Source organism: Pan paniscus, chromosome 9 (genome assembly GCF_029289425.2).
Source record: "Pan paniscus chromosome 9, NHGRI_mPanPan1-v2.0_pri, whole genome shotgun sequence".
NCBI lineage: Eukaryota > Metazoa > Chordata > Mammalia > Primates > Hominidae > Pan > Pan paniscus.
The window spans coordinates 107,044,028-107,062,252 of record NC_073258.2 but is presented as its reverse complement, the minus strand read 5'-3'; the positions used below and the strand labels follow the sequence as shown (position 1 = coordinate 107,062,252).

The window sequence follows — 18,225 nt, the reverse complement described above, 5'->3', positions numbered from 1 at the left end:
TGCCAAGTCCATCCAAGGAAGCAGAGTATGAAAAGGAGGGAAAATATTTTAAAAATTCAACAGTGGCATAGCAGAACTCTCAATATAAGAAAGTGACACAATGTGGACTTCTGCTGTGAATTTTCACTTTGTAAATATGGGGAGAGGTTAACCAATGGGCAGAAAATTAGAGAAGGTGATATGTGATAGGCTTTTTGCAGTCAATATTTCTCACAGTATTGTGCAAGATCGTCAAGAAAATGCTTAGTTATTCTCTGGAACCAGTTTTAGAACTTTTCCATTTGCAAGTCTTGCCCTCATCTGTTAAGGTAAAATGACGCACCTGAGGAAGTCTTTAAAGGTCTCAAGGCAGATGGTTCCTGCTCTCCTTAAATGAGCAATGCATACTTGATCTTGCTTCACAAAACAGGGTTGAGTCTTATTTTCTATCTACCAAGCAGATTTAGGCTGTTATTTTGACTTCCTCGATACAGGTGTGAATTTGCAGCACTGAATTAAATTCTGGGCAGATGATAGATCTATGCTCTGTAATCACTATCTAAGCACCGAATGTGCCTCCAGAATGACCATGATTATTAACATCACAAAGTATTAATCCTGGAAGAATTTCCTCTTCTTCAACTCCTTTCAGTCTGATTTTGAGCTTTTCATCTGGGGCTACAGTATCAGCTTCTACATCATTGGCAAGTGTTCCAAGACCTTCCACATTGTGCTTTTTTGGCATCATCACAAGCTGCTGGCCTTTACAAACAGACCGCCTGATTCCAGCTTTCCCAGGACAACAGTGCCCATATCCTTGTACTTACCCAAAATTGGCAGCCTGATTGGTACAGCAACTGATCTATTGAAGTCTGACAAATTACCTAGATATGTAATAAATGGTAATCCAATGTACTAAGTACAGAAATTCAATTGCTCTTTGAAATTTCCTCCAGTTAGTCCTGAGCAGGCATAAAGTGAATGCAGTTTTTGGGAGTGAAGCCAACTTTTTTCAAAATGGCACTAGTTTCTCTTTATATTCTTCATATCTCTCATTGCTCCAATTTGCTCTTGGATCATTCATCTTATTAATAAATAGAATTAAGTGTTTCACACTTGCTGCCTTTGCTAACATTGCACGTTCTCTTGTTTGTCCTTTTATCAAATCCAATTTCAAGCTCTCTTCTCCTGGCTGAGATTACCAGCACAGCCAAATCAGCTTGAGAGACACCACCAATTGTATTTGGGATGAAGCTCTTGTGACCACAGGCATCTAGAATTGTAAAATATTTATTTTCAGTTTCAAAATAGGCAAAACCCGCTTCTATTATTTTATCCTTGTCTCAATTTTCCTGATTTGTGTCTAAGATTCAAGACAAGTACTAAGTTTCTCTGTTTTTTTTTAACTTCTGTTTCATACATTTCAAATACCCTGTTTTCATCCATTTCAGTCAAATACAGTATTTGTCTTCCAGTGGTTGAATTGCCAGCATCTACATGTGCAACGTACACTGCATTTTCTTTTGAGACAAGACCTCTCTCTGTTACCCAGGCTGGAGTGCTGTGGCATGAGGGGCTTAATGTAACCTTGAACTCCTGGGCTCATACGATCTTCCCAACTCAGCCTTTGGAGTAGCTGGGACTACTGGTGCACACCACCATGTGCCATGCACCGGTATTTTTTTTCTTTTAAGAGATGGGGTCTTGCTATGTGGCCCAGGGTGTTGCTCTTGGACTCCGGGCTTCAAGCAATCCTCTCACCTTAGCCTCCCAAAGTGCTGGGATTACAGGCCTGAGTGCCTTTTAGGAGTGCATGGTGACACAACCACAGATTTAGGTTTTGGTATTTCATCTTCCTTCTTCATTATTTCCTGGACACTTTTCTCTGGTGGCCTTACATCTCCCCAGGAACCATCTCCTGGCTCTGCTTCACTTATTTCTTCTACGTGCTTCCCTAATCTTCTCGTCTTATGAGGAGACCAGTCATTTTGGATTAGGACTCACACTAGTAACTTCATTTTAACTTGATTACCTCTGTAAAGACCCTATCACCAAATAAGATCACACTCTGAGGTACTGGGTGTTAGGACTGCCACATATGAATTTTGGAGGGATACCATTCAGCCCATAACACAGACTTACTAGAATGACCAAAAAAAAAAAAAAAATACTTTTATTGGATATATAAAGTGCTAGTGAGGATGTGGAAGACTAGGATGCTCATTCACTGCTGGTGGTGATATGTAATGGTTTGCCCACTTTAGAAAACATGCACTTACCATATGAGCAGAAATATCACTGTTAGGTATTTACCCAAGAGAATTAAAACATATATTCACACAGAGACTGTATACAATTGTTTATAGCAGTCTTATTCATAATAGCCCAAAACTGCAAACAACCAGAATATCCATCAACTGATGAATGAATTGTTGTATATCTATATAAGAAATACTACCCATAAATAAAACAGTAATAAACTACCGATAAATTCAACAGGATGTTTAAACCTCAAAAGTATTATGCAACATGAAAGAAGCCAGATACAAAAGTGCTACAATGTATAAGACTCTCTGGAAAAGGAAAAGTTCTGGCTCTCATCAGCACTGATTGGCATAATCTTAGTTGCTCTTTATTATATGGAGGAAGACTCTTTTAATTATTTTTGTTAGATTTGTGAAAACCAAAGGGAAAAAATTATAGGGAGAGAAATTGAGTAATTGCCAGGAGCTGGGGTTAGGGGCAGGAAATTGATTGAAAAGAGGAACAGGGAGACTTCTTAAGGTTAGGGAAATATTCTTTATCTTGATTGTGGTAGTGGTTAGAGAACTACATACATTTGTCAAAACTCATTAAACTGTATTCTTTAAAAGAATGAATTTGACTGTGCAAATTTTGTCAAAATAAGCTTGATTTTTAAAAAGTATTAAAAACAGTGGTCTTAAATGCAGACCATGGAATTGCTGCAATAGATAATATTAAATCAACATTTTCAAAAATAGAAGGTATACTCAATCACTATGTCCTAACCAAAAAATATTACTGATGACATTTTAATTCATCCTTTTTCAACTTCTCTTGTGTGTATGCCTATATAATATATATTATCATGTAATAGAATATATTAACACATCAGTACATGTGTATAATTTACACATAAATAACTGGACATGTAAAAGATATGCATGCAAAAATTTTGTTTAAACTTAAGGCAGGCACACTCAGACATTTTGGATATCCCTCATATAGTTACTTCTAATTTTATTTTAATCAATAATTCTCAAATTAGTATCTCTGTGCTTGGAGCTTTTATCATCATTTTGGATTTTTTTTAAGAAAGAATGACAAAATTTGAATTAATGTGTCAAAGTTTATCTGTCTCATGAAATATATAGATTCAATTATTTTTCAAAGTTCTTGAACCAGTTTACATTGACACAAACAATTAATGAAAGTGCCTGTTTCATCGTATACTCTTGTCAGCACTGATTGACATAATCTTAGTTGTTCTTTATTATATTGTGGAAAACTATTATTTTTGTTATATTTTAAAAAATAGTAAATTACTTTTAGCAAATGTCTTTTAGCAAACTATTAAAGTCTTATAAATCTGGCTTTCCCTATTGATATAGTATATTATGTGCATTGATGTTCTTACATTAAACCATCTTTACAATACTGAATAGAATGTACAATTTCAAATGCCTGCTGGCAAAGCTGGCCCAGTAATTTTTAGTTGGTAATGACTAATCATAGCCTTCGCAGGAAACTCCTAACTACCTCTCCTTCCAGAACCCAGACTTTTAATAAATTTGTTTCCTCATCCTTAGAGCTATTTACCTTCCCTCATTCTCTCAGATACCTGCCTATATTTCTTCACAAAGTTATTATTTTTATAGTAAGTCAGTTTCTTTACCATCTTGAAAACAGTTGCATGGTCTCCATGTTTTGGATACTCTGAGCAGGATTTCACTGAGACTCTGTCCAATGCAATCTTCTGGAACAGAACAACTTTCCCTTCCAAGATTTCAGGCCTCTTACTTAAACCTCGAGCTTTTATTGAGCCCTATAAGTGTGGTGATCAACCACCCATTGAGTAGTGCAGCCAAAATTACAGTTTTTATCAAGGAGTGCAGAGATGCTATCTAAATATGTTTTATCATCCTTTCTACCCATCTGAGGGGAGCTTTAATGTACACAACAGAGCCAAATGGAAATATACTACAGCATGACTTAACAACTCTTCGCCATTTTAAAGACTGAAAACAAACAGCAGCACCACAGAAATAAATAAAATAAATAAATAAATAAATAAGCAAACCAATAAGGAAAATCATTTTCGGTACTTAACACTGAATAAATCTTGTTAAGATCCTCAGACTGACATTTATCGAAACAGCTCTTTGAAGCCAACAACACAAAGCAGCCAATAGTGGTTAAACAATGCTTTTTATTTCCCCAGGGTTGGAAATCTGGAATTCTCAATTCCGATTATATATCAAAACAATGTATACAGCTTTTACAGGTATACTCGGGCCCAACACTCAGGTGATCTCTTTAGTAAATCTGGAATGAGGATTATGCATCTGCATTTTTAATAAGCTGCAGGTATGATTCTGATGCTTAGTCAAGATGTTAAATTATTGGTTTAAATTCTGGGGATCAGATGGGCTTGGAAAAACAATTCTTTCCAGAAAGCTTAATACAAAAAAATTTCTAAATTCTACAAGTACCAGAGCTTTTAGGCAGCTAATCAATTTATGCCTTGATAAGACAAATAGACCCTTTTGCCAAGGGTTAACAATCTTGATACAATTCCCAGAGTTATTCTGTACAGGATCAACATATGTATTAGGTAACCTGAGGATCAGAGATTGCCTGTGGACATTATCTGTCCTGCCTGCCCTCTGCTGGCATGAAGCTGGACAATTGACAGAATGTGCGCTTAGCTTGAGAAGGCAGTCATTTTCATGGAAGAAATGTTTTGGTTTATGCAAGGCATAGTAGTATTTGGAAGGCCTAGAAATAACAATATAAAATGACTTGGAGATTCTGGAGAGTGAAATAATCTCAAGTTTTATTAAACCCATCTGTTCAGCTGTGCACTTCTTCAAGTCAGAGATGCTTGACCTCTGAAAAGCAACCATATCTAAAACAGCCAAGTTGGACCCAGAGAGGAAGCAGCAGACCCTGTTGGCCAACTAATACTGGAAAATCAAGACGAGAGGGAGGCATTGGCAAGGCAAGAACTTGAGGAGGAAAGTTATCTGTCTATTGATAGAAGAGCGGGGGAATCTTTTTCTAAGGGCACTGTAACCAAAATTTCAGCATTATGGAGAGAAGAAGATGGCAGTATCCAAGAAGAAAAAGACTACTGGCTCTGTTGAAAGAACTATTGTACTTGGAATGCAAGTCAGTGGAAGATAGTATAAAAAAGAGACTTGGTCCCAGCAGACAAGTGACACAGTAACCAGGGTCCCAATGGGCCTTAGTTATCTGGACATATTCCTCTCCTGCCTTTTGCCTTCCTTAACAAGCTGACCCAAGTCATGTAACAGGTAGGGGAGGGCTCTCGTAACTTAGCTGACCAGGCTGAATTGCTAACCATAAAAGGAAGCATCTGACCATTTCTCTCTTTGAGGGATGGATGCCTTCTGAGGTTGCTGAAGCAAGACTCTAGCATTCCCAATATAAACCTGGGACCATTTTTGTTTTCTTAGGCAGCATATCCAGCTGCCAGAAGACAAGATGGACTCCAGTCCTGACCCTCCATTGACTTTTTCCTCATTATAATCTCATCGAAATACTAAAATCTCCACTGAGAGTGAGGCTTATCCCCCCATTTTCTAGTCATGTGATACATGTTAGAGCATGATGCCCCACTATGCAAGTGTATAAAAAAACCCATCTAAACATTGCTTGTACATCATTCCTTTTCCTACAACACCTTCCTTAAAATGATGAGAACTGAGCCCCTTGGGGAGCTAGTACCAGGATTCCTTTCCTATATGCTGCTTCCTTGTATGTTTGATTCACAAATCTATTAAATCGTGGCCGAGAAAAATTTCTGTTTATCCTGGTGTTAATTTCTACTTATGCAAGAACCAATAAATGTGGGGTCCGGGCTGCAGTAACAGCCTTGGTGACTCTGCTGGAGCCCATAAGTGAGGATATTTCCCTAAGGAGAAGCACCAGAGAGTCAGCAAGACCTCCAGAATGTGACCTTGTGATAGATGAAGTGGCCACTTGAAATATTTGCTTCAGTGTGTCTACAGCCAGTGAGTCCTCTCTTGGCCCAAGGTACTTTTGTTCTCCTTCTGAGCCCTGCCCCTCATTTTCTTTTCCCTCTTGATTGGCTTAGGGATTTCTGGAGTAAGAGGTCCTAGTCACCTCTGTGCTAGGTTTTAAGAACCCCTCAGACTGGCTGACATCAGATTCTGAGTAGTTTCCAAGAAACCTGCTAGACTGGTTGAGGAGGTAGGCAGTCGGGCTTGATCAACCCAAAGAACAATGGCTGGGATGAGTCCTGCTGCATGCCCAGGTTCTTTGGGCTCTTTATGTCTCTCAGTTTTTTTTCTTTCTTTTTCCCCTTCCCCCTCTCTTTCCCCATCTTCCAACTTTATTCCTCTGATTATCTCAGAGGGCCACCTACAGTCGTACTCATTTCAGCCAAAAGTACCCTTAGCTTCCTCTGGCTGGAAACAGTTCACCTTGACTTGTGACTTGCAAAGGTGGGAGGGATTCATCTGACACTGTGAAGGTCTAGGATGCTGAGGCTCTCCCTGATGGTAGACTAGCAAGAGTGGTGACGACATTGACTCTGCACTGTGCAGTGGCTGGAAACCTCACAACCTTCCTTTCCTTCCCTTGTCTTTTTTCTTCCCCTTCTTTCTCTCTCACACCCACCCCCTTTAAACCTGGCCCATTTGCAGAGAACTATCAGAAATTTCATATTCTCCTATTTTCTCCCTGAAATGAATGAAAAGGTTTTCTCCCTAAATTTCCTCCTTGCCCTCATTCCACTGTCCAGTGAGACTCGAGTGCTCTCCCTTCTGTCTGCCCTGGGGAGTACCTCCCAGGCAGAACACTGGAACCATTTTCTTTTTTATAGGAAACTCTCCACTCTCGTTGCTTCTGATTGGGAAAACTTTGTCCAATTGAACTCCTCACCAAAATACTGATCTTTCAATATTTCACTCCCTCTTTATTTTGCTCTGAGATTCAAGAGCTCCCATTCCATGATCTTTTTGATAGCCCTAATTTCCCCCCATCACTTCCTCCTTCAAGTTTGGCCCACTGTGGCCTGGGCAAAGGTAGAGCAGTTATAATTGTCTGAGCTCAGTCCTTCAGCTTTCATCCCCTCCTCCTGACTGTTTGGCCTGTGTTCTAAATGAGGTAAAAGCAGTTTTGAGCAATGGGGGCCTTCTTCCTCAAGAGTGGATGAGTTATGTTGGCATCTACTACTGCCCATCTTCAACACAACACAAGTGCACTGTACACTTGTGGCCTGTACAATACAAGTGCACTCTTTCAATTACACACACCATGGGCATTCCTAGCCTTGTAGTCACACATAGGGCAACCATTCCTTAGCAGCTAGTGTGAAACAACTATGTCTGTTATTTCTGTGTTTTCCTCTCTGATCCCTGAGGACCAGGATTCCTCCATCCAGGGGAATCCTGGGCTGACTACTGGGCTTAAAGGGTCTTGAATTACATCAAGACTAACTCCCTGATGCTTTTCCCTCTACCAGGATCTTTAATCAAAGGTAACAGGAGAGGCAGGATTAGACATGAGCAATGATCTCAGTGTTCCCCGTGACTCTCTTCTAGGATATATTCTCTCCAAATGGGGGCAATTTAAGCTAGAAGACCTAAAGAAAAAGAAAGTAATCTCCCTTTGTAACATCACCTGGCCCCAGAACCCACTGGGAGATTAGGAGCAATGAACATTATATGAGTCTCCTAGGTATAATGCTACTTTACAGCTAAACTTGTTTTATAAGCAGTCACAGAGGTGGGAAGAAATCTCTTACGTGCGAACTTTTATGAAGTTGTATCAAGATCCTGGATTATTGGACTCATGTCACATATGCATGATGGCATCTATCATTCCCAGCTTATTGCCTGGGGTTGAGAAGCAAGTGCTGGAGCTACCCATTCATCCACTATTACAGTCACCGCCTAATCTTCCTGACCCCAGGCCTGATACATAGTAACCCTCCAGCCCTCTTTCAGGTTCAAGGCCTCCTTTGGCCCCTGAATCTCCACCATACCTGGATCAGGCCCATAGAGAAGTAGAGGCTTTAAGGCCAGAGCCCTATCCACTATCCCCTACGGGGGTCTGATTGAGTTCCAAGCTGGCACCTACTTTTACCTCACCCCCAGTCCAGGGCCTCTATCCCCTAAAGGAGACAGCAAATGGGTGGGGAGAATAATTCATGTTCACATCCCCTTCTCCATGGCAGATCTGAGAGTATGTAAAGAAAAGTTTGGCCAGTTCTCAGAGGACCCCAATAAGTTCAGGGAGGAATTTGTAAAACTATGTCTGAGCTTCACCCTAACCTGTTAGGATGTGATGGTGATTTTAGACAATTGTGCCACCCCAGATGAAAAGATCCAGATTCGTGAAAGGGCAAGGGCACATGCTGACTCATTTGTATAGGCCAATGCCTCATATGCTGTTCATCAAGCTTTGGGGAAGACAATCGCTGAGCAGGACCCCTGGTGGGACCTTAGTGATGAAATAGACAAATGTAGGATGGAGCATTTTATTACCTACGTGGCTGAAGGGATGAGAAAATGCATGAAGAAGCCTGTGAATTATGACAAGGTTGGGGAAGTAGCTCAGGCTGGGCTGATGAAGAATCTCCTCAGCTGTGTTACAGAAGCCTTCAGAAAGTATACTAATTAATATGTTAATCCAGAGTTGCCAGAGGGGATAGCCTTGTTGGCTACGCACTTTGCATTTTATCACCCAGTTCACTCCTGATATTAGAAGGAAGTTACAAAAGTCAGAGACAGGGCCCCAAGCCCCTCTGTCAGTATTGGTAGAGAAGGCTTTTAAGGTTTTCAACAACAGGGACAGGACAAAGCAAAGGAAAAAGATATCAGGCTGATCAAGAAAATACAGCTTTTGGCTACCTTGATTAGCCCTTCACCTCATGGCAACCCAAAAAAGCAGAGAATACCAGAGACAAGAGACAATTGCCCAATGTGGGACCTAACCAGTGCACATATTGCCAGAAGGATGGGCACTGGAAAAGGGATTGTCCTGACCACCTCAAAGCAGGGAGGTCAGCTGACTTTCCAGACAGGATCCTCGTCTTGGAAAATCTCTCCCATGAGGGAGACTGTGCCACTGACTAATGGCACCCAAGAATCCACCCAGCTCCCACCTCCATCATCAGCACTCCAGGGGAGCCTAGGAAAACTGAATTTCTTATTGATACTGGAGCAGCCTATTCTGTCCTAAGTCTGTAAGCCTCCTCTCCAATCATGCCTGTCTGGTGATAAGAATAGATGGATGATTTAAGGTAAGACAATATAGTTTTCCTCCTGTCTGTGAGGCTGGTTCTGAAGTTATAACTCATTCTTCCCTACATATTCCTGAATGCCCCACTTTAGTGTTCGGTAGGAATCTGCTGAGCACATTGGGGGCTTCTATCTCATCAGAAAAAGATAGCTTCAAGGTGTCAGTAGACAAAGGACAAGGGATCAATTTCTTAGCCTCACTACAGCTAGTGGATATTAACATTTCCTTTATCCCTGATGAAATTTGAATTCAGGTTAACACAGTAGTATGGGACATTACAGTTCCAGGGTTAGCTGTCAGAGTTTCCCCTATTGAAGTAAAGCTAAAACCAGGAGTAAAATACGCTTGGAAAAGACAATATCCTCTAAGACCTGAATCCCTAAAGGGAATTCAGCCATTACTTACCAAGTTCCTAAAACGTGGATTAATAAAGGCCCATCAATGACCCTGTAACATTCCCATACTTCCCATCTAAAAGCCAAATGGGGAATATTGGTTTGTACAGAGTTATGAGCTATAAATGCAGCTGTGGCTTCCATTCATCTGACAGTACTGCACTTGTATACACTGCTCACCCAGATTCCTGGTGATGCACAATACTTCACCATGCTGGACCTTAAAGATATATTCATCTGCATACCTCTGCAGCTTAATTCCCAATATATTTCTGCCCTTGAATGGAGGGATCCCAATATCTTAGAAACCACTCAGCACACCTGGAAAGTGGTCCCACAGGGCTTCTGGGATGCCTTCACCTATTTGGGAATGCCTTGGCAGCCAAATTGACAGAACTAGATTTCAGAGTAGGGGCCATATTGCAATATGCAGATGACCTGAGGATTGCCAATCTGACTAAGAAAGACTCTGACTGTAATATCATTAAGACCTTAAACTTCCTGGCAGAACAGGGATACAAAGTTTCCTTGGCTAAGGTCCAAATCTCCCTATAAAGGGCCCAAAATCTAGAATTTGTTCTCACTCCCAGTGCCTGAGCCTTGGCTATGGATCAGAAAAAGGCAATTGATGTATTGCTGCCCCCATAAACCAGGAAACAGCTACAGGATATTATTGATTTGACCAGTTTCTGCTGAATATGGATTCCTAATCATGGCTTAATTGCTAAGCCCCTATACAAGGTGCTGACGAGGGGAAAAGGGTACCCCTGCAAAGAGATAAGAATTGTCATCAAGGTTTTGAGGACTTAAAAACTGAGTTAAGCCAAATCCCATCACTTGGGCTTCCTAACCTGGATGAGCCCTTCACCTTATATATATATGAAAAGCAGGGAATGGCTTTGGGGGTTCTAACACAGAAGCTAGGGCCAAACCAGTGGCCAGTGGCTTACAACAGTATTCCATTGCCCAGGGTTGGCTCAGTGGCAGCTACTACCCTCCTGGTTAATGAGGCCTCTAAACTTACCTTGGGTCAGTACCTAAAAGTTGTAATCAAGTCCAGACTATACTGGGGGTGAAGGAACACCATTGACTCATCAAGCTCTTTTATTAGACACTCTGGATGTTTCACAGAGTGTCAGATTTTGATCCCTGTCACTTTAGTCCCTGTTGCAGACATGAAGGCCTAATTCATCAATGTACTGAGACAACAGAATAGACCTATTCCATTAGGCCTGAACTCCAGGATGAGCCCCTTGACAATTCAGAAGTAGAATGCTTTCCTCATGGAAGTAGCTTTATGGAAGAAGGTGTCCAAAATGTAGGCTTCTCAGCAGAAGCTCTTCCCACTCTGACCTCAGTTCAAAAGGCCAAATTATTTGTTTTAACTAGGGTTTTGCAGCTGAGAAAAGCAAAAACAAACTAAACATTTTTACAACTAAAAGTATGGGTTTCATGTCTTATATGCCCACACTGCCATCTGGAAGAAAAGGGGTATGCTAACAGCTAAAAATTTCCCAATAAAGCATAGGGATCTAGTCTTAGCTCTTCTAGAAGCTGTACAATTCCCTGGCCAGGTGGAAGTCATTCACTGCAAAGGCCATTGGAGGGACAGATTGCTTATTAGCCAAGGAAATTAGCTGATAGGACCACAAAATAAGCAGCTTAAGCACAGAAAGATGACCAGGTAATGGTACTAATAATCAACCCTTTGGGAATTCCCAGCTAACCTCAGTACTCCCAATAAGAACAGGATGACACTGAGAAGTGGGAATAGGAAAAGAGGAGTGCCAGGTGGTTGGTTAAGGACAGTAAAGTCCTTATCCCCGCACTTGGCAGTGAAAATTTATTTAGTACCTACATGAAGTTACTCACTATAGGAGGGATATCTTTTGGGAATTAGTACAAAATACCTCTTCTGGAAAGAGGCCAAGAAAGACTGTAAGTCAAGTAACCATGGCCTGCAAATTACGTATTCAAAACAATCCCCAGACTCAACTGGTTCCTCTTGCCCTAGTCAAGCCAGTCCAACACCAGGGAACCTACCCTGTGGAAGACTAGCAAAGAAATATTACCCAGGTGCCCTCCCTTTTGGGATAGAAATACCTTCTCATTTTCATGGACACTTTTACTGGCTGGGTCAAAGCATATCCAACCCAGTCTGAAAAGGCCACTGATACTTGCAAAAGTCTAAAAGAAATAATTCCTCAATTCGGTCTTCCAAAGTCACTCCAGGGCAACAATAGACCCTCTTTCATAGCTAAAATCACTCAAAGCTTTTTGGAAGTCCTGGGAATAGATTATAAATACATGACTGTTGGCATCCCCAATCCTGAGGAAAGGTAGAAAGGATGAATCATACCCTTAAAAGAACTTTGGCAAAGTTATTTCAAGAAACATAGCAAACCTGGATAAGGCTATTTCCTATTGCACTCTTTCGGATTCACACTGCCTCAAAGAGCAACTTAAAGCCCAGTCCATTTGAAAGGGATTACAGGAGGCTCCTCCTCACTACTGACATTTTACTGGACTGAGAAATGAGTCAAAACATATGGTATTATCAATTGGGATAAGATTTAGAAAGCAATATTACATTTTGGGAATAAAGTACCATCAACTTCTATAAAAGAGGGACAATCTCCTCTAAAGGTCAACCCAGGAGACCAAGTCCTTCTTAAGATTTGGAACGAAGGCTCCCCAGAGGATCGATGGTTGCCTAAGTGAAAGGGCCCTAGGACTGGGTGATCCTGGCTACTCCAACTGCAGTCAAGCTACCAGGGATCTCCAGCCTCTCCCAATTAAAAGGCTTTCACCAGAATGTTTCTAGCCTCATCCAGAAAGCCCCCTTTCCTCCCGTGAATGAGTGGAAGGCCTCCACTACAGGTTTACAAGAACCAATAGTCAGATGCAAACACATAATGCTGTGAGTAAGCATAGGAAAACTAATTTTTCTCTTCACCCTAATTACCGTTTTCTTGTTCTACCATCTGGACAGCCCCTCCCGCTGGTAAGGACCTTTTCTTTCTGTCCTTGCTAGGTTTAAGGCAGGATCACAATGAGAAATAACTTCCTCTTCCTCCTTCTCCACATACTCTTTGCTACTAGGGCCCAATGGGAAGAAAACTCACTCATCAATTTTTCCAGGATTATCACCTCAAGGAACAACCTAACTGTTAGATTTGCCACCACACCTACAGGTGGGAGGAACTAAGCTCCAATTTGTCCCCACTAAGACCAATTTGACATTAAATCTTACCTCTGACTATGTTGAAAAGCCATCACCTATGACTACACAAATTGAAGTAACAGAAAGACTTGAATGTGTGTGCCTCACAGACATCTATGACCAATCCATTTGGAAGGAGATCTACATGCTTAATTGTCCATCCTTGACAGCCCCCTGTTGTCCTTGTAGAACCAGTCCTTGGGCAAATATAATGTATGTAGACAGTTGGCGTCCACCCTCAATTTACCCAATGGCATTCAATATCCCTGAACAATGTCAAACTAATACTACCTATTGGTACCGCACCTCTCATTTACTAAAACATCCTGACTGGTTCCACCCCATCATCTCCACAGGGATGACGTACAGATTGGACAGGTATGGAGAGTATAACATGGAGGCTCTTTTGTCTATTTCCTAAGGGAGAAAGGGCATTCCCTGGGTGCAGAGACCCAGAACTCAGTAGGAAGACCTCTTTCACCCCAATGCAGCAGCAACATTCCTTCCTGAGAACCTAGTTCGAATAAATGGCTCAACTCCTCTATACCCCATCAGGCAGGCCCAGCCCCTGGATATGTATTCCTTTGTAGCAGTCAAGGTCCTACAACGGAGAAACAGACCCCATCTTCCCATTCAACTTACAGGCCTTAGCCTATCCTTGTTTGGACACCCCCAGTTCCAAGGAAAAGTTACCGTAAGACAGTTGGGCTCCAATAGAGTAACAGTCCATAACCTTACTTCCAAAATTAGAATATAAGAGACCAACTGAGCTAATCCTGGCAGAAATTATGGCAGCTATGGGAAGGGTAGCTCCCTGAGGGGCTTCACCTAACATGAAATAACTTTTAAAAACCTTACACAGATTACAGAAAAGTTGACCACAAATATAAGAGAAGGCTTATAAGGTCTCCAGGCTTCCCTAGACCAAATGGTGGTGTTGTCAACAATCGGCTAGGATTAGACCATGTTCTAGCTGACCAGGGAGGGTGTGTGTGCAGTTATCAACAAAACTGGTTGCACTTATGTCAATAACTCTGGAAAGGTTGAGGCCAATATACAAAAAATATCCAAACAAGCTACATGGTAACATAGATCTAACCAGGGAACTGACCCAAATTATGTCTGATCAATCACCAAAAGTGCCTTCCCAAGTCTCACCTGGTTTCTGCCCTTCTTAGAACCTTAAGTAGCTGTATTATTATTACTAATCTTCAGCCCTTGTCTACTTAATCTTTTAGTAAAGTTCGTGTCTTCCAGATTGCAACAGTTTCAGATAAAATTGATGCTGGCCGAAGGGTACCAGCCTGAGCCACTGCAGGAAGGAGCAAGTCCCTATAAATCATTAGATTGGATAGCAAGAGATTTCTATGCCTCTGGAGCAGGTAGGGATGACAGACCCTGCTCAGCATGAAGCAGTTATAGAAGACAAGATTTTCATTCCTTTCTCCCCCTAAGAATAATGAGGTTGAGGCTAGGCGTGGTGGCTCTTGCATTAATCCCAGCACTTTAGGAGGCCAAGTCGTGTGGATCACCTGAGGTCAGGAGATTGAGACGAGCCTGGCCAACATGGTGAAACCCCGTCTCTACTAAAAATTTAAAAATTAGCTGGGCATGATGGCATGTGCCTGTAATCCCAGCTACTCAGGAAGCTGAGGCAGGAGAATTGCTTGAACTCAGAAGGCGGAGGTTACATTGAGCCGAGATAGCGCCACTGCACTCCAGCCTGGGTGACAGAGTGAGATTCTGTCTCAAAAGAAAAAAAAAAAAAAGAATAAGGAGGTTAAAATCTCTTAGGGGGGATTGAGACATTATAGAGAAAATACTTGGTCCCCACAGAGATATGACACCAAGGCCCCGATGGTTCTTTCATATCTGGGTGTATCTCTCCCCTACCTTTTTGCCTCCCTTAACAAGTCATGTAGCAGGAAGAGGCGCCTCTCCTAATTTAGCTGACCAGGCTGAGTTCCTAATCATAAAAGGAAGAATCTAACCATTTATCTCTTCGAGTAGTGCCTTCTGAAGTCCCTGAAGCAAGACTCCAGCATCCCTGATAAGAACCTGACCAGGCACGGTGGCTCAGTCCTGTAATTCCAGCATTTTGGGTGGCCAAGGCTGACTGACCGCTTGAGGTCAGGAGTTCGAGATCAGCCTTGGCAACATGATGACACCCTGTCTCAATAAAAAATACAAAAAATTAGTTGGGTGAGGCAGCACATGCCTGTGATCCCAGTATTCTGGAGGCTGAGGCACGAGAACTGCTCGAACCCTGGAGGCAGAGGTTGCAGTGTGCCAAGATGGTGCCACTGCACTTCAGCCTGAGTGACAGAGGTAGACTGTGTCCAAGAACCTGATCAAGTCCACCTGCCTGAACACAAGACGGACTCCAGTGCTGACCTTTCACTGACTTTTTTTTTTTTTCATTATAATTTCATTGTAATACTAAAATCTCTACCCAAGATAGAGTTTAACCCTCATTTTCTGGTCATGTGATGCTTGAGTATGAGGTACCACTGCACAAGTGAGAAAAAGACCCCACCTAGAGACATTTCTATGTCACTCCTCTTCCCACCTCACCTTCCTTAAAATGACAAGAGCCAAGCCCCTCCGGGAGCTGGTACCAGGATCCCATTGCTGTACACTGCTCCCTTGTGTGCTCATGCCACAAGCCTATGAAATGAAAGCCTGTGAAACCTTGGCTGAGAAAAATTTCTGTCTGGCATAGTGTTAATTTCTACTTATGTGAGAGCCAAAGAACTCAATGTCTAGGCTGTGGTAACAAGGGTACTTAAGAATCACTTAAGCAGTGAATTTAATACCACAGGCAATCAAATTCACTAAAGGTTGCCTAATAATACATCACCCCAAAAATAACCCCTTAGGCAGAAGCTACTTTATGTGTAATTTACTGATGGTCTAGTTTTCAAGACAGTTATTTTCCTTTTAAGCAATGGGTGGGGAAATTTTTACATATTTTTGTTTTTGTTGTTGTTGTTGTTGTTGTTGTTGTTTTGAGACAGAGTCTCACTCTGTCACCCAGGCTGGAGTGCAGTGGCATGATCTCAGCTCATAGCAAGCTCCGCCTCCTGGGTTCACACCATTCTCCTGCCTCAGCCTCCTGAGTAGCTGGGACTACAGGCGCCTGCCACCATGCCTGGCTAATTTTTTGTATTTTTAGTAGAGACAGGGTTTCACTGTGTTAGCCAGGATGGTCTTGATCTCCTGACCTCGTGATCCGTCCACCTCGGCCTCCCAAAGTGCTGGGATTACAGGCGTGAGCCACCGCGCCTGGTCACATATTGTTTTTTACCTCCAAATTCATCCTTATTTCTCTACTCAGCTTTGTGGCCATATGAAGTACATTTCCCAGAATGCAAAGTTAGCTGGTTCCTACTGGTTTCTACCAACAGGAGACGCTATAGGGGGATTGGAGGGAGGAAGTAGAGAGAAGGGACTTTCTTGTTTGTTTGTTTGGTTGGTTTTTTTGCTCTTGTCAGCTTGGTTCCATCCTTCAGCTTCCCTTGGCACTCCTAGAATCAGCCTCATCACACTCTCAGAAATCTAGCAACAGCCAGAGATGCCCCTTCCTCAGAGAGCTGAGTGCCTGGATTCTGCTAAATCCACCTCACATCTCTCTCTTTTTTTTTTAACCTCAATTCCAAAGAGTAGTAGCTGCTTCCTTATTACTTCAGTGCTTCCCCCTTTTTTTCCCCAGCCTTCAAAGCCTTTGTAACTCATTACCTGTATCAAATCCCTTCATTTGAAATGCTTAGCGTATTTTTTGTCTTCCTAACTGGAACTTGCACAGTACAAAAGGCAACAGGTGGTCTGGGTAATATGTTCAAAATGAAAGAACAAAATGTAAATGCATTAATTGTGCTACTGTTTATGCCTGATTTATTCAAGCAATTGCACTTACTGAGCTTATCTGTCCAGAGATGGATGTTGCTGGTTTAAAGTCAATGATTTATACAATTCAAATATAAAGTAAAACCCAATAATCAAATATATCAAAAAGTATACAATTTTAGATAAATGTACAGTTCTATATTTTCTTATTACTTACTTGCCCAGGTCTCTTTATTGAAGGTAACTGCTGATATTTTCAACAGTTACCTATGCTTCTGAGTCATCACCATCCAAGGTCCAGCCCTTTATTTCTAATATCAGCCTTTCAAGACCTTACTGCCCTAAGCCCCCTTTCCTACAAATGTCTCACCCAAGTCCATAGCCCCTCCTTGGATCCATGTACTCCAGGGGGTAGACAAGTGACATTGTCTTCACTTCCTATGCACTAAGACCCAATGTGGGACAATTACCAATACCCTGGGTTGATTTGGCATAGTCCACTAAGTATTTATGTTGGAACCGCAGTATGAACTAATAGGATTACCTTCTCCAGTTCCATGGTGTGCACAGTTTGAATCTATACCATAATTTAGAGCTCACACTAAGTAATGCAACTCTTCTGAGCGTCCAGATTTAATGTCAAATGACAGGAAGTAGCTACTTTCTGTATGTAACCTGCTCTATCTTCTCAGAGAAATCGCACTGACACAGCTGGATTCTCCCCATTTTTTCCCAATATTCATCCATCCAGACTCCTACAGTTCCCTTCAATGCTTGGAGTCCCAGGGTCTTGCAACATTACATTTAGGAGTAATTTCCACTCTATTGTGCATCTTTTATCAAGATTTATTTTAAATCTTGGTGCTATTCTACTCAGTCCCTACAAGAAGAGCTCAGTGTTTTTAAAAACCTGTGCATATTTTTGAAACTAAAAAAGTTCTTATTGGTACTGAGAAGGGCTTCTTATTTCTAATTACTGGGATGAACCCAATACTTGGAAAACTCTACACAATAGGTTCACTTCAGATGAAAAATATATTTATGCTTTCTGGTAATTTACTTGAAGTATCTTTGAAGCAGTGACAAAAGTCTGCAAGGCAGCTATATGTTTTCAATTAAGCACTCTGATTTTCTTGAGAAAATTAAAATATATTCATTCAACAACCAACAATCACCTAAAGTGTTATGTCCAGTGGCTGAGGGGAATCTAGCTAAACAGTTTAGAAAGATAAGATCTACCCATTTCTT

General features: G+C 41.6%; 1 pseudogene; it reads right to left on the bottom strand.

Annotated features, from left to right (window-relative positions):
- Window positions 1–243: 243 nt before the first annotated feature.
- On the bottom strand, window positions 244–3,898 carry LOC100985294 (eukaryotic peptide chain release factor GTP-binding subunit ERF3A-like; annotated as a pseudogene).
- Between the last annotated feature and the right edge of the window lie 14,327 nt (window positions 3,899–18,225).